Genomic DNA, 12190 nt, shown 5'->3' on the forward strand with positions numbered 1-12190 from the left:
GCCTGACTCCACAGTCTGGCCTCAGGTCACCCTGAGGATGTCACTCAAGATCGCTCACCTGGGGAGGGGGTCTCAGATTTCTCACCCATCAGATGGGGTGAATCATTCCTTCCCTGCTTACCTCCGAGGTGTGTTCTGGGCACCCTGGAACACAAGGTTTGGGAGAAGTCTAGAGGAGTTACAGATGTCACAGAGGTGACCGTCCTTCCCTCGGCCCCGGGGGTCCCCATCTGTCCACCCCACCCGCCAAAGCCCAGGAGTTTTTCCGCAGCCCGCCTGAACGTTAACACGCAGGGAAAACTTCAAGGAAAACATACAGCTGATAAAAATTTAATGCTATATGTAACAAAGCAGAATGAATATTTAATTCGTGCTTTTATGCGAAACCACATAACCAACCGGCCCCACGCGGCGGCGAGGGCGGTGCGGCCCCTCCCAGCTCGCGGCTCCCCGCGCCGGCAGCGAAGCAGTTAAGCTGCTGGCAACAAGCAGCTCCTAATAAACACTCGGCTAATTCTGTAGGAAAAGCACTAATTAGAAAAGCAATAATAATCGGTGTAATTGCTCTAAATTACCCTCCTAACAGAGAAACTGCGCTCGGAGCCGGGAACGCAGCTGCCGCCGCCCAGCCCAACCCGGCGCCCGGCACCGGCACTCACGGCCCCGCGCCGTGCTGCCCTCTGGTGGCCGCCGCGCGCCGCGCCAGCCGGGCCGGGAGGCACCGCCCCCGCCAACCCCGGCGCTCGGGCGCCCCCTGGTGTCCGCGTCGCCGCGCGGCCCTGCGTGTACGCGGCTGGAGGCCCGGGAACCGGAAGAGCGCTTCTCTCTCAACTTTCTCCGCTCTCAGCTCTCGCGTGAGACGGCTGACAGGGAGCAGCGTCACACGGGCCTCGCTCGAGGAAGAAGAGAATGAAGTCAAACTGATACCGGAATGAGGAGGCCTCTGAAGAGGCCTCAGGATGCTGTAGATTTGGGGGGAATGGGGTTGGAACAGACAAGTTCGAAGAATGGGCACGTTCCTCAAAGTGCGAGCGTAGGATTCCAGGGAGAGACGGAAGGACGGCCTCTGAGAGCCCAGCCTCCCTGGAGCCTTCAGCGAACCCTGGATGGGCGGGCCGGCTTTTTGATCTGGCCTGAAATGAACAAGGGTGCGGCAGGGGCCTTCTGCTGGGTTTGTGGAGCCCTGACAGGGTTGCCTCAGAAATCACGCCGCTCCTGAGGAAAGCGCTCCCGGGTCGGCCATAGTGTTCCGGAGTGAGGCGGGGCTCGGCCTGTGCGTCTCCCAGCCCTCCTCAGGCCAAAGCCCGCGCCCTGTCCTGTGGTCAGGCTCTCTGCTCGGTCCCCTCTTCGCCCCACTCCCCACACACGGGGCTGCCAGACGGCGGGCTTACCTCAGCGACGCTCCATGAACATGCCAGAAGCCAGCATGGAGGGGAACAGAGCACCCTCTGGGTGTAACCCCGTAACCGAAGGTGCCCGCAAGAAGCAGGGGCCTCCAAAGCTTAGGGGACGAGGACGCTGCTGGCTGGGGGTCAGGGAAGACGTCGGGAGGAGGCCCCAGTGTGGATGGATTCTGGTAGCGGCTTCCCCCTCAGCACGGGCACAGGAGGGGTGTGCACCAAAGAAACCCAAAACACCGCTCCCCTGGCCCAGCCCTCACTCACCACCGGAGCCCATCCCACTGTCTTCGGTTTTTAAAGCGAGCCACGGGGGGACGAGTGAAGGCGGGAGGAGAAGGGGACGACGGAGGATGAGATGGTTGGATGGCACCGACTCAATGGACATGAGTTTGAGTCAACTCGGGGACTGGTGATGGACAGGGAGGCCTGGCTGCTGCAGTCCATGGGGTCACCGAGAGTCGGACACGACTGAGCGACTGAACTGGACTGAAGGGGGAGGCAGTGTGAAGGGGGCCGTCCCTCCCTCCCGCCTCACAGCTGACCCCACCCAGCTGCTTTGGCTCTGACCTCTAGTCCCTGAGGGTCTTGCCGCTCCTGCCTCCTCCCCTCCAGCTTGGCACGAGCAGTACTTCCGTCTCAAAGGAAACTTGAGGGCCGAGGAGAGAGGGGGCCCGCCTGCCGACCTTCACGCACCGTCTCACCTCCAGGCCTCGCATCTGAAGTTCTCCCCCGACACCCTCTCCGCTCCTCTGTCCAGCAAACTCCTCCTCGTCCTTGGTCTCACTGGGACAGTTCCCACTCCAGGAAGCTTCCTTTCCCTCCTGCAGGCAGAGGCGGTCTGACACCCCCTCCCCACAGGCTCCCAGCTGAGTTCATAACGCTCTCTTCCCGTGGTCATCTGTCTGCTTGTCTCTCCTGCAGGAGCCGCGGGCACCAGGAGAGCATGGGGCTCTCTCTCACTTCCCCAGCACGTGGCCTCATTATGTCGATGTGCTGATTTTACAGATGAGCAAACTGAGGCTCCAAGCCAATGGCTAGAAACAGCCAGTGAGTCAGAGCCAGAGGAGAAATCTGGGCTCCCCGGCTGGCTCTGTGGCTTTCTCTCTCAAAGGGCCTCACCACCTCCAGTCCAGGGCAGGCTGGGGGGCAGCCAGGTGGCCACATCTCCACTGAAGATTGCTGAGAAGGGCCCCCGATGAGGGACCCCTGTATACACATGTACACACTCACATACAGAGGTACACAGAAACACACAGATACACTGACACACACACAGGCACACATACACAGATACAACAGATAGACACACAGACACAGATAGACACTAAGATACACAGACACACACACACAGATACACAGACACCCACACAGAGACACACATACACACAGACACACTCACAGGCACACATACACAGATACACATAGACACACACACAGAGAGATACACATACACACAGATACACACAGGCACACATACACAGATACACACAGAGACACAGACACACAGACACACACAGATACACAGACACCCACACAGAGACACACATACACACAGATACACACACAGAGGCACACATACACAGATACACAAAGAGATAGACACATACACAGAGACACAGACACACACAGATACATACATACACACAGATACACACATGCACACAGAGATACACAGACACACACAGGCAGTGACGTTTCCAAGGAGGTCTGTGGGCACAGCTCACCTCTGGACCATTGCAGGAGCTTCCAATTGGCCTGCCTGCCCCCATCTGAGCCCTCTCTCCTAGCACACCCTCCACAGAGCAGTCAGTGTCCTGGTAAAGCGGGAGTCACATCATGTCATTCCTCACTCAAAATCCCGATGGCCCTTCTCATTCAGAGTTAAAGCCAAGTCCTTCCTTCCAATGACCCCAAAGGCACTGCATGCTAGGACCTCAACCTCTTCCTCGCACCTTTGTTCCTGCAAAGAGTGCAGAAAGTTGGCCCGCTTGATATTCACAGACACCAAGCACAGTCCTACCTGGGCCCTCCCCTCTGCCCTCAGTGCCCTTTCCCCCGATAGCCACGTGGCTGACTCCATCCCAGCTTTTCGATGGCATTTGCCCCTCCTTAGAGGGGCCTGTCCTGACCACTGTATCTAAAATAACATCCTCATCACGCCTCATTCACTTACCCATCTTAGTTTTCCTTCATAGGACTTTGTCATTTGACATGAAAAAAAGAGGGAAAATGAAAGTTGCTCAGCTGTCAGACTCTTTGCAACCCCATGAACCGTAGCCCGCCAGGTTCCTCTGTCCATGGAATTCTCTAGGCAAGAACACTGGAGTGGGTAGCCATTCCCTTCTCCAGGGCATCTTCCCGACCCAGGGATCAAACCCAGATCTGCATTGCAGGCAGATTCTTCACCGTCTGAGCCACCAATACAAATCTATTTATTTTTATCTCCCTCACTGGACTGCAGGAACCATAAAAGCAGGCATTTTGCCTTTTGTTCACTCACGTATCCTCACATCTGAAATAGTCCCAGGCATAAAAGGTGAGTTCAGTTAATGCTTAATAAATGCTCAGTAAATTAAACAGTCGTAAAATCACAATGAAATGAATTTCTAATAGTGGAATTTCAGACAGCACATGAATTGCTATTGGACACAACACATTATGGGGCACATAGGAGGTACTAGAAACAATTTGCAGAATAATGGGCCTTCTTGATGTTCCTGTAAGTGCCCTTTGTGTCCATTTTAAGGCAAGTGGTTGGCTTATCCCTTCATCATTAGAAAAGTATTCAATGTATTGCACGATTACCATTTTTTGTTATTAGATGATTCGTTTGGTTGTTTGTCTGACTGGTCCTGACAGTGAGTACCTATGGGGCACTTCTCTGTTTTGTTTCCCATGTGAGGTTCAAGGAAGCACACACGGTTGGCATCACCCCTCCCCCAGTGGTCTCTCCTGACTTTAGGGGCCCACCCCGATTGTTCCTGGACCAGTCAAATGGAAAATTTAATTTCCAGCTAATTAACCCTGAATCTGGTGACCCTCCTCAAGTTATGGGACTGCCTCACTCCCAAGAGAGGCAGGCTCCCCACCCACACGTGGCCAACATTTGACACTGCCTCTGCAGGGAGGGAGACAAAGGCCGCCAGCCCCTCCATTGTCCGTGCTCGGGGTTCACAGGCAGGCAGACACAAAAGCCTGATGAATTCTTCATGATCCTCTGAAAGGGCAGTTCCCCCAAGCCCTTCCTATCACTGGCCACAGGTAAGCCCCTGAATGGAGGAGAAGGACATTATCTCCTGAACCAACCAGTTTCCTTTCTTGAGTGTGAACAGGGCTCCCTGAATCTCTTCTCCTTGGTGATGCCAACCCTGCAGTTTGACTGAAACCAGAGTCCCCACCATCAGGTCAAGGCAAGGTCACCTCAGCTTCCAAAGGAACTCCCCTTCCTTCCACACCAGCGCACCAGAGGGTGACTGAAGCTTCTGGGGTTCGTGGGGTGAGACCCTGGTTCTTGGCAAGGCTGTTCCCTCCCCCGCTCCAGAAAGAGTCTCTAGAAAGAGATCTGCCTCTCCTTCCACAGGAAGAGTCCTGAGGATGAGGCATCCACTCCCAGGCTTCCTCTCCACCCCTAGGAGTCCTGCAGGACCGGGCCTGAACTGAACAGGCAGCCCTCTGACTTGGCGCCCTCTGCTGGTGGATCCCAGGCCTTGCGAGGACTGCAGGTTTCATGCCCTGTCCTGACTCTTGTGTCCTAACCACACTGTCTTCTGCCCTCATGTTTCTCCCCCGCCTAAGAAGATCCTTGAAGGAAAGAGGCAGAGGTTCTCTGGCCAAGTCCCTTCTCCAGAAATAAGTGATGGGAGGAAGGATGATGGGCGGGGCTGGATTTGAATTAATGAGCTATATACTTTCCTTACCCTCCAACCCACAGCATTTGATGCCGCAGCCAATTTAACTTAGCCGTGGGATAATTTGTCATGAGGTTGTTAGGATGGCAAAGCTGGGGTGGGGAGAGGAAGGCAGAGCAAGGCAGGGCCAGAGAGAACAGAAGACTTTCCTAAGTCCCCCCTAGAAATCCTCTGAGGGGAGTCCATTCCACATACCAAGAGCCTGAGGGAGAGAGTGTGGACAGGGCAGTGCTCCTGCTGTGCAGAGCTAGCATAGGATCAGAGAGTGGGGGCCAAGGCTCCATGCATCAGAGCACCCCGGCCAGGCAGAGGGAGCCTCGCCTCTCCTCTGAGGACAGGAGTCTGTGTGTTACTCTCCAAGGACTGGGGCCCAAATGGAGTTATTGGATCTGTATAATCCAGGGATTGATGATGGGATGAACTGATTGATTGGATTCAGGGATCGATAAGTGAGCTCCACCCAAAGCTTCTGTGCATCTCACAGTGAGAGAACCTGGGCATCTGGCCTCATTTCTGTCCCAGCCTCGTGCTTCCCTCAGAGGGAAACTCGTCTTCAGATAGCTGGATGATCACAGGTCCTGCTCTGCCCAGGGAGCTGCCCCAGTTTCCCCTGTTGTCCCAGGGAAATTGTTAATAATACTCCCTTTTACATAGAAGACTGTCCTGGTATGGACAGTACACCGCATGGTCACCAACAGAAGAGGAGGTAGGAGAGATGCAGTCGGCGCCCACAGCTCATCCATGGTCATGATCCGGTCTCTGGAAGTCCTAGGTTCTTCACTAAACTGAAGCATCTAAGCACCAAGGCCTGGCACTCAGCATCACAGAATCAGACCTTACCTACCCTCTGAGACCTTCCTCCTCCAGGAAGCCCTCCCTGACCAGGGCAGCCTGCAGGGACCTGCCCACATCTGAGCTTCGCCATCCCAACCCTGGACACTGACTGTGTTTCTCCACCAAAACATGACTGGACCAGAGCAGAGATTTTGCTCTGAAGGAGGGGTGTAGGAGAGGAGCTGAGAAGGGCAGCAGGGGCCAGACGGCCAGGATCTAGGATCAACCACTGCACATTTCTCTCCTGGGACCTGACACTCAACAGTATCCTGAAAGCCCAGCTGGAAAGACAAGTATTCACACATCTGTGGGTGCAATGCTAAGTCACTTCAGTTGTGTCCAACTCTGTACAACCCCATGGGCTCTAGTCCGACAAGCTCCTCTGTCCATGGGATTCTCCAGGCAAGAATACTGGAGTGGGTTGCCATGCCCTCCTCCAAGAGATCTTCCCAACCCAGGGATCGAACCAGCATCTCTTATGTCTCCTGCATTGGCAGGCGAGTTCTTTACCACTAGCACCACCTGGGATGGTACTGGAATTCACAGGATGATTGGGCCTTTTGCATTCCGTAGTCCTGGGGGTGGAGGGTGGGTGGGGAAGGCAGAGGGGGTAGGGAGTGGCAGGTCCTCTCTTAAGAGTGCTATACATCGCTTTTCTGATAACATGTGGTCCTGACTTGTTTCCCCCACTCTCTGGTCATCCCCTTCTGACTACCTCCTTTCTGGTGGGCAGCATCAAACACAAGCTAGGGTGGTGAATTTTTTCTCCTCCCCTCTCTTATCAGAAGGTTTGGAGTCCCCCTCCTCACCTGCCCCAGCCTTTCCACTTCTTTCCCACTGCCATGAGTTGCAGGAAGCCTGCTTCTTGCAAGCTGAACTGGCCTCTGCCGCCCTGCCGTCCACTCTCTGGAATGTAGCACCACCTAGTGGCAGCCTGTGGCCTGACAATGCTAAGGTGAAAATTCCAAGTCAATAAGTCTTTATGGAAAGTCAACCATATAAAGGCATTATGCCAGGCCATCAGGGGTGGGCAAAGGATCAAAAAGAAAAGCAAAGACACACAAACAAAACAAACACCTAAGCTGTTCTCCCTGTACATGAAGGGGCCTGCCTCACAGTGAGGAACTGAGCCTAATACATGGTGCAGGAGAAGCAGTACAACATGATGGTTCTGAGTGCAAGCTTCTGAACCAGGCATCTGGGGCTCAGAGCATGGCTCCGGCACTCACTGCTTAGCCCCTGTGCCCTGGCTTCCTCTTTTGTAGCACGAGAATAATAAAAATCTCTCTCTCAAAGGGACATTGTAAAGATGAACCAAGTGGAAGGATGAGAGCACTTAGCACAGTGCTTGGCAGACAGCACATGATTTTTTAAGTGGATGCTATTATTATTGAGATGATAAAATGATTAATTCAGGCTAAGTGTTGTAAGAATTCAGGGAAAGGTCAACCCAATTAAGAACTGGAATTATGACAAAATTAATGGACAAGATAGAGCATTGCATTTGCCTGCAGGAAATGCAGGGCCTGGGGCCATGGGCGAGTTGGTTAACCTCTTTCGGCCTCATCTTTAAGAGGGGATAAGACAAATACCTGGAGGTAGAGAATGCAGACAATCCTTGGGGTAACATCCTTCAGCCGTTAACACATATGGCACAGCTAGTGTGTGCCAGGCTTTGGGAGTTCAGAAGTGAAAAGACAGTCGCTGGCTTCACAATCACAGTCTGGTTCGTGTCACAGAGAGAAGAGGTGGTGGGCTTCCTTGCGCCATGCTCTTACCCCAACCCAAGACCTACACCAAACTCCGAAGACCAGGGTGAGGCCCCTTTGTCAGCGCTATGCCCTCAGCAGGCAACACCTCCAGGGTCCCAGCCCCGAGAAGGGGCCAGGTGTTGGTGGAAATCAGATGGCAACTCATCACCAGGTCGCAGACCTGGCTCCTCCCTCTCAGGCTGCTCCCCTGCAGGGCCTCCCCAGCCTGGCACCCTCCTCCTCCCCACTCTGGTCCATAAACTGCCTGAAATGTAAAGTTCCAACTTGTTCACCAGTGGGCCAGGCACATCATTCAGTGCCTGGGATATTCAAAACAATGTGTCAAGTGGATGAATGAATGAATTATGCTTTAAGAAAATAACTCATTGTAGGACCCCTTCTTCCACAGCCATTCCAGCCCTTAGAGTCTTCATCTAGAAAGCCAAGTCCACTCAGAACCTGTGTTTCATCACTAGCCTCCAACTGCATACTTTTAATATGATCTGCTAATCACTTCCTTTGGGTTCTTTTGTCCCCCAAGTTAGATAATAAGTTTTCCTTGATAGGGAGGAGCTTTTTCTTATATGCTGAATTTACAGTTCATGGATTTTCCACCATGGCTGCCCCATTCCTAGATTCCATGCTAAATTTATTTTTCAGAGTTTGTGACAGAAGAGAATAAAGTTGACAGTTGGTTGAGTCAGGGTTCTTTTTCCAGATCTCCTGACCTCCTTATACAATGACAGGTCAAGTGATGATTGCAAAAGACCTGAAAATTTTAGAATGATGAGCAAAAACTAACTAAATAAAATACTAAATATATGTTTGATATGCTTTATATTCAGAATATTAATAGCATAAGGACAGTGTGGTAGAGAACACAGTTTCCAGTAATTCAAGGGGAAGACAAGAATGCTTTTATTGTTCAGTAAGGTAGATACAAGATTTAGGACTTCATAAAAAAATAACAAAAATATTTTAAAATTTTAAAATAAAAAATTCTAGAAATGAAAAGTAAAATAACCCAAATTAAGAATTTAATGGATGAGTTTAACAACTGACTGATAAAGGTAAAAGAAGAATTAGTTAAAAGAAACAAAGTTCAAAAAAATTAACCAGAAGAAATCATAGAGAGACAAAAAGGATGGAATACACTTAAGAGTGTAAGAGAAATAAGGAATACAATGAGAAAGTCAACCACACACGCGAGTAGAATCCCTGAGAAAAGAGAACAGAAGAGAAGCAATATTTGAAATCTCAGATGATTGAGATTTTTCAAAAACCAGTGAAAGATTTAAAGCCACATAGTAAAACTGATTAAAAAAAAAAAAAACTAAGGATAAAATCTTTAAAAGGTGCCAGAAAGAAGAGGAAGATTATCTTTGAAGGATCTCTTGATAGAAAGATGGCAGCCAGGAGACAATAGGAAGATATTTACTAAGTGTTGAAAGAAAGGGCTGCAAGTCTAAAATTCTGTACCCAGAAAAATATCCTTCAGGGACTAAAGTGAAATATTATTTTTTATTTCATATATTCTGAAATTTAAATGGAAAGGCAAATGACCTAGAATTGCTAAATCAATTTTTTTAAAAAGAATAAAATGGAAGTAATTACTTTAGCTAATGTAAAGTTTACTATATTTCTATAGTAATCAAGAAAGGGTAGTATTAGTGAAGGGATAGATGCACGGATCAATGGAACACAATAGGGAACCCAGAAATTGACCCATGCGTGTATGCCCAACTGACTTCTAACAAATATGTCAAATGGAGAAAGGATGGTCTTTTTAACACATGGTGCTTAAACAATCGGATATCCATAGGCCACACACATACAAACAAAAGAGAATCTCAAACTAAACCTCATACTTCATATAAAAATTAATTTTAAATGAATGGTGGACTTAGATGTAAGATATAAAACTCTTATGGGAAAACATAGGAGAAGATCTTCAGAACCTTGGATTAGGAGAAGAGTTCCTAGACATGACATCAAAGCAGGCTTCATAATAGAAAAAAAGTTGATAAACTGGACTTCATCAAAATTTAAACTTTTGCTATGTGAAAGACTCAGTTAAGAGGCTGAAAGACGTGTCAAGCTGGGAGAAAATATTTGCAAACCACATATCTGACAAAAGATGTGCAAAAACTCTCAAAATTCAACATTAGGATGGGCAAAATGAGTGGAGGGAATCAAAGGGTACAAACTTCTAGTTATAAAATAAATAATCCATGGAGATGTAATATACAGCATGGTGCCCATAGTTAATGATATTGTATTGCATATTGGAAAGTTGCTAAGAGAGCAGATCTTAAACTTTCTCATCACAAGAGAAAAACTGACTAGACTTACTTGAGTGGTCATTTCCTGGTTCCAGGAACTCTATTCATGGTTAGATACTCAAGAAAAGTAGAAACACATATCTACGAAAAGACCTGTAAAAGAATTTTCATTTTTCTATTCATTTTCTGTGCATAATAGCTAAAGACTGGAAATAACCTAAATTTTCATCAGTGGGAAATGGATAGAAAAACTGGCATGTTCATACAATGAAATATTACTTAGCAAAACAAAGGGAAGAAATACATAATAGCATGGATGAATCTCAAAACAGACACGTTGTGTGAAAAAGACAGATGCAGAACAATGTGCACTAGGCGACATCATTTATATAAAATTATAGAACAGACAAAATTCAGTGTTGGTGATAGATACTGAAACAGCAGCTGCCCTGAGCAGAGAGGGAGAGGGATGGAGGTGGATTGACTGGAAAGGAACATGAAGATTAAATTGAGATGGTGGAAATGTTCTGTATCTTAATTGCATTCCTAGTCTTATGGGGGTATGCTTCTGCCCAAACTGATCAAACTACACTGAAAGTCTGTACAATTTATTGTATGTAAATTATAACTCAATTTTAAAAAGAAAACCAAATTATGCTGGGTATGTTTCTAACCACAATTAAATTAAGCTAGGAATTAATAACAAAAAATATAACTGAGAAGTCCCCATGTGAATGGAAATTAAAGAAATACATTTCTAAAACACCCATGAGTTAAAGAAAATAATTACAATGGAAACTTGGTAATATTTTGAACTGCGTGATAATAAAATGCTTAACACCAGAACTTGTTGGGTACTACTAAAACACCAGAGGGAGATTTAATAGGCTTAAATATAACCACCAAAAAAAGAAAAAAGCTAAAGGAAAATCTGAGCTTCCCAGGTGGCTCAGATGGTAAAGTGTCTGCCTGCAATACGGGAGACCTGGGTTCGATCCCTGGGTCAGGAAGATCCCCTGGAGAAGGAAATGGCAACCCACTCCAGTATTCTTGCCTGGAAAATTCCATGGACGGAGGAGCCTGGTAGGCTACAGTCCATAGGGTCACAAAGAGTCAGACATGACTGAAGGACTTCACTTTCACTTTCTTTCACTTTCAATGGAAAATCCATCTCAAAAATTTAGAAAAGCAATAACAAAGAAAATCCAAAAACAAGAATTAGAGTTTAATAATAAAAAAGCAGAAATCAATTTAATAAAAATCATATTCAGTATAAATGATACAACTAAAAATTGGTTCTTTAGAAAGAAAAATTAAATTGATAACCCTCTGGTGAGATAATTAAGAAAAAAAGAGAGAAAGGACCAAATAACCAATATAAAGAATGAATACATTACTACACATGTTGTTGTTGTTGTTCAGTCACCCAGTTGTGTCTGATTTTTTGCGAATCCATGGACTGCAACACGGCAGGCCTGCCTGTCCCTCACCATCTCCCAGAGTTTGTCCAAGTTCATGTCCATTGCATTAGTGATGCCATACAGCCATCTCATCCTCTGACGCCCCCTTCTCCTGCCCTCAATCTTTCCTAGCACCAGGGTCTTTTCCAGTGAGTCAGCTGTTCACATCAGGTGACCAAAATACTGTACCTCAGCTTCAGCATCAGTCCTTCCAATGAGTATTCAGGGTTGATTTCCTTTAAGATTGACTGGTTTGATCCCCTTGCTGTCCAAGGGACTTTCATAAGTCTTCCCAGCACCACATTTCGAAGGCATCAATTCTTTGACATCCTGCCTTCTTTACGGTCCAGCTCTCAGAAATGTACATGACCGTTGGCAAACCATAGCCTTGACTCCACGGACCTCTGTCGAAAGAGTAATACCTCTGCTTTTCAACACACTGTCTAGGTTTGTCATAGCTTTCCTGCCAAGAAGCAGTCGTTTACACATCCTACCCATATAAATAAAAAAGGTGAAAAGAGTATACTGAAAAACTTTGTGTCAATATATTTTAAA

General features: G+C 48.0%; 2 long non-coding RNA genes across 2 annotated transcripts in view; one reads left to right on the top strand and one right to left on the bottom strand.

Moving 5' to 3' along the window:
- Positions 1-1874, bottom strand: part of LOC145534213 (uncharacterized) — a 41801-nt gene extending 39927 nt beyond the window's left edge. Inside the window, exon 1 of the long non-coding RNA XR_014074347.1 lies at positions 1665-1874. This is a non-coding gene — a long non-coding RNA (uncharacterized LOC145534213). The remainder of the gene's footprint in view (positions 1-1664) is intronic.
- LOC145534212 (uncharacterized) lies at positions 790-6829 on the top strand. The gene is made up of 2 exons (XR_014074346.1): positions 790-5122; positions 5963-6829. It is a non-coding gene; the product is annotated as an uncharacterized LOC145534212 (long non-coding RNA).
- Positions 6830-12190: the final 5361 nt, after the last annotated feature.

The sequence above is a fragment of the Giraffa tippelskirchi genome, chromosome 14 (assembly GCF_054371585.1).
Source record: "Giraffa tippelskirchi isolate mGirTip1 chromosome 14, T2T-mGirTip1v1.2.pri, whole genome shotgun sequence".
Taxonomy (NCBI): Eukaryota; Metazoa; Chordata; class Mammalia; order Artiodactyla; family Giraffidae; genus Giraffa; species Giraffa tippelskirchi.